Source organism: Pinus tabuliformis, chromosome X, assembly GCF_031772625.1.
Source record: "Pinus tabuliformis cultivar Carrire ecotype Pingquan chromosome X, CPIR1, whole genome shotgun sequence".
Lineage (NCBI taxonomy): Eukaryota > Viridiplantae > Streptophyta > Pinopsida > Pinales > Pinaceae > Pinus > Pinus tabuliformis.
The window spans coordinates 1,280,010,777-1,280,015,821 of NC_142308.1; the positions used below are offsets into that span (position 1 = coordinate 1,280,010,777).

Sequence of the window (5,045 nt, forward strand, 5' to 3'; positions counted from 1 at the left end):
TTCCTGTAGAACAGTTGGCTGCCTCTAAGCTCGGTGGGGAGATGGATTGGAGCTCGGAGCTATGGTGGGAATTACGAGGAAGGTCCCCAAGACTGTGGACATCCTCTCCTAAAAACCAGCAGTGCCACCTCATTGTCTCCTTGTCTCCTTTCTCGTGGTCTTTTCTCCCTTTTAATGCCAAAAACCTGAAAGCATCATGCATTAGTCACGTAGATAGAATGCCTACCCTTCTTCCTACAAACAACATGAATAAACCAAGAAATGAATGCATAAGCAATAAAAATTGAATGGTTTGAGCAGAGCAAGTAGGCCAAATGAGCCCAAATTGTACCAAAAATTGGGGCTTATCAATTGTCATCGGTGATGAAGGTAAGCCAACTGTTGCAAATGGTGGAACGAATGCAACAACTCAAGAATGGGAGAAAAGGGAGTTGAAGGCAAAGGTCCTACTAAAATTGTCAGTTAAAGATTGCATCATCCCTCATATTCGGGATTGCAAGACAACGAATGAGATTTGGACAACTCTCAAAGACATGTATGAAATCAAGAACACCAGCCGAACCTTGTTCCTCAGGAAGAAGATCCTCTCAATCAAGATGGAGGAGAATGAGTCTGTTTCGTCATTCTTATCTCGGATAAAGGAAGTTAAAGATAAACTATCTGATATCAGTCAAACCATGGCAAATGATGATCTGGTGACAATCACAATGAACGGTATGACAGATGACTATTAGATGTTTATAACTGGATTGAATGCAAGGGAAAAGCCTCCAAGTTTTGAAGAGCTTACTGGAATTTTGCTACATGAAGAGGAAAGGAGGTCGTCTCTCAAGCCTCAAGATCTAGATCTTGCATTGATAACAAAGTTCAAGGCAAAAGGGAGAGCGATGGCTGATCAGAGGAGGGGCAACACATCAGAAATAACACCACAAGGTATGACCTCTATAGAAATGACTCTGCTCCTGAATGTTTTTATTGTGGTGAGATAGGCCATATTGCTAAATTTTGTCGCAAGAAGAAGGCAAATCAAGAGAGGTACAATCAGAAAAGGCATGCAGGTCATTTGGCAGATGCAGATGCAGATACAGACCCAGATCAGAATCTGGATGTTAGACTATTTATGGCCGAGGGTGACACTGCTACTGAGGAGGATGAATCAGATATTTGGATCGTGGATTCTGGAGCCTCCTAGCATATGTCAGGTAAAAAGCAATGGTTCAGAAATTTTAAAGAATCCAACACTGGAGTAAAAGTCTATCTTGGAGATAATAGTGGGTACGAGATCAAGGGACATGGAGATGTCCTTGTTACTCTGCCTAATGGTAAGATCAGGAATATATCTGATGTGTGGTATGTTCCTGGCATTAAGAAGAACCTGATTTCTGTGTCCAAGATTACAGATCAGGACCTCAAGGTAGAATTTTTTAAATCTTATTGCATTATTAAAGATTTGTTGGATCAGATGAAGCCCATTGCTACAGGTATTCGCATAGGAGGACTCTACAAGTTGGATGTGAAAAGTACGCCTCAGCAAGCCTTGATGACGTCAAATAAGTCTGCTGAAAGGAGCCGGGACAGCAGGTATCCATCATCAATGGTACCTGCTGAGAAGGTAATTGGAGCGCTTCACACTGACACTGTTACAGAATCTTCAATGGCAGCGACCATGACTGCCCTGGGAGGAATAGGTTTTATTCATTACAACAATCTCCCACATGAGCAGGCTGATCTCGTGAAAAAGGCCAAAAGCCAACGAGTTGGGTTTGTTCGTGATCCGTTTTGTTTGTTGCCAACTGACAGTATTCATAAAATTGATGCCCTGAAGGAGAGGCAGGGCTTTCTGTGTGCATTAGTTACAGAATCAGGGACCATTGGATCTAAGCTTTTAGGGATAGTTACAAACAGGGACTTGGATTTTGTTGCAGATAGGTATACTCAAGTTAGTGAAGTCATGACCCGGGATATTATCACAGCCCCTGCAGGCTGCAGTTTGGAAGAGGCTACAAAAATTCTGATTGATAATAAGGTCAAGTATCTTCCTCTGGTTTCAGAGAATGATGAGTCCGTTATGGAACTTTTATTTAGAGATGATGTGAAGAGAATCAAACAGAGTCCTCCTCTTGGTAGTCCATCTCTTGGACCTGATGGCAAGATACTTGTTGGAGCAGCAATTGGGACTAGAGAAAGTGATAAAGAGAGGCTTCGGCTTCTCATCGATGCCGGTGTGAACGTAGTTATTCTTGATAGCTCACAGGGAGATTCCATATACCAGAGAGATATGCTGGGCTATACTAAGCGGGCTTATCCTCACTTGGATGTGATTGCGGGCAATGTAGTGACTGCCAATCAGGCCAGGAATTTGATAAGTGCAGGGGCAGATGCCCTTAGAGTTGGAATGGGATCGGGCTCGATATGCACTACACAGGAAGTATGTGCTGTTGGAAGGGGACAGGCAACAACAGTCTACAAAGTTGCATCTGTCGCAAGAGAAAGTGGTGTACCTATCATTGCTGATGGTGGAATTTCAAATTCAGGGCACATTGTTAAAGCCTTGGCGTTGGGAGCATCTACTGTCATGATGGGAAGCTTTCTTGCAGGCACAGAGGAGTCTCCTGGTGATTACTTTGTTCAGGATGGGCAACGCCTTAAAAAGTACAGAGGGATGGGTTCTCTTGAAGCCATGGCAAAAGGAAGTGATACAAGATATCTGGGTGATAAATCTAAGCTGAAAATTGCTCAAGGGGTTTCAGGGGCGGTGGCTGATAAAGGTTCTGTTTTGAGAATGATTCCTTATACGATGCATGCAGTCAAACAAGGCTTCCAAGATCTTGGAGTGTCATCTCTGCAGGATGCTCACAACAATTGCAAATCGGAAGCCAGCACAAATTTTGCTGATGCACTTAGATCGGTGGGTGCTCAAGCTGAAGTAAGACTATATGAAGGAAAGACACACGCATCTGATGAAAGCATAGATCTTCCCAAGTGGGTACAATCTGTTGTGAGGGAAGAATGGACAGCCGAGGTATTTGATCTAGAACTCATGAGGTACAAGAACATCGAGGAGGAAATGGTGGGCATGCCTCAAATCGCAATGGTCTGTGTGTCCGTGCCCTCTGAGCAATGCCCGAAGATGAGTCATGTTGTGAAGATGATTGAAGAAATAAGAGGAGAACAATCGCCTATGCATGAATCCTTCGATTCGCTATCTCAATCTCCTTCGGTGTCCAAGGACACAGGAACCACAATTCACTAAGCCACTAGGAAGACTGAAGTTTGATTTGTTTAGGGACATTTTAGGTGTGTTTAAAAATCCCTTTCTCCATTAAGGGGGGATGTTAGAAATTAATGGAGAATAGGTTATGTAGTTATGATTTGTTCTTTATTTGACATTCAGTTCCTATTAATTAGGAATCTGTTTTTGCCTATGTATCTATTTAATTCCTGATGATTAATGAATAAGATAGCGAATGCATTTGCTGAAGGGAGCTCCTGGTGATCTACACCTGTGAGCTCCCGTGTGTTTGTCCAAACTTCTGTCTTCTGCATTTCTTATCAAACCTTGGATCGACCATTTATATTATTGTTCGTAGGAAAGGGGGAAGAGGTAGCAGGCACTTCAGGGGAAAATCTACTTCTAAATCATTGTCAGTTGCTCTAGATGGTGAGCTCAGGGACATACTTGTTATATCTATTGATAATCGGGCCCTTAGAGAATCTGTGCCAACAACAGGGGTCTCTAGATGAAAATTTTATCTCTTAATTTAATGGGTTTAGGGGACTCATCTAAAAGATCCTCTCTTAAACATTTGATTGATTATATCTGGCCTGTCATGATTTTTATTCAGGAAACTATGGCCTCAAAGGAGAGTGCCATAACGTACTTCTTGTCTATTTGTCTGTGTTGGTACCTAGTTGCTATTGGATCATGTGGATTATCTAGTGGTCTGCTGGCGATTTGGAATCCTCATTAGGTGAATGTCTCTACGTATAAATGTTTTGCATGTATCCTTCTCTCGGGTTACATTCAGGGTTTATCATCTCGTTTCCATTTTCTTAACTTATATGCTCCTTTCCATGAGAGAAGGGATTTTTGAGATAGGATGGCAGTTTGTGAAATCTTGAAAATAGAATCTCTTCTCATTGTCATGGATTTCAATGCCACATTCACTTCTCAATAAAGTTGGGGGATCTTATAGTCAAATTGATCCTCTAGGTCCTCACATAAATTCCTTATTTTAGGAGAACCTATTTAGGGATGTGCGACCGGTTCCCACCTCGAGAAATGACTGAGCAGGTCTGAATCATATTGGTAAAACACTGGATAAATTTCCGGTACATGAAAATGTTCTAGAATATTTGGGTAATTGTTGATCCTCAGTGGTAAAAACCAAACTCTCGGATCATCTTCCTATTATTTTGCAGTGGAGAGGGGAGGCATCTTAGAGGGTTTTACCTTTAAGTTCAATCGGATGTGGTTACAAGATGAATATTTCAATTCTCTTGTAAAGGATATTTGGTCATATGGGTGTATTAGGAGAATTTGTTTGCTATGGATTTGATTTTGCAGAAGTTAAATTATCTGAAATGTGAATTTCGAAAATGGGAACAGATACAAAAGGATAATATGAATAGGGAGCTGGAACAGATAGTGGCTGATATGGAGCTATTACGGAGGCACATGGACCCTGTTTCTCCATCTGCAACACTAATGAAATTATTGCAGAGTTTGGAATCAGAGAAAAGATGTATCCTCAACTTTCAGGAGGCAACTTGGCGCCTTAAAATACGTGCTATTTGGATTCGAGAGGGAGATCACAATGTGAAATTCTTTCATCATTTTGCGAACCAGAGACTACATATAAATGCAATCTGGGAGATGGAAAAGATGGAGGGGGTTAAGGCTTTTTTTACCGTTGACATTTAGCAGGAAACGGTGAAATATTTTGAAGGACTATATTTGGTTCGTCCTGGGCTGGATTATGTTGATCTGATGTGGGGCATTAAAAACTTTCCATATATGTTTACATAGGATTCTAATGTAGAAT

General features: G+C 41.5%; 1 pseudogene; it reads left to right on the plus strand.

Annotated features, from left to right (window-relative positions):
* Window positions 1-734: 734 nt before the first annotated feature.
* On the plus strand, window positions 735-3,253 carry LOC149144717 (inosine-5'-monophosphate dehydrogenase pseudogene; annotated as a pseudogene).
* The last annotated feature ends 1,792 nt before the right edge of the window (window positions 3,254-5,045 follow it).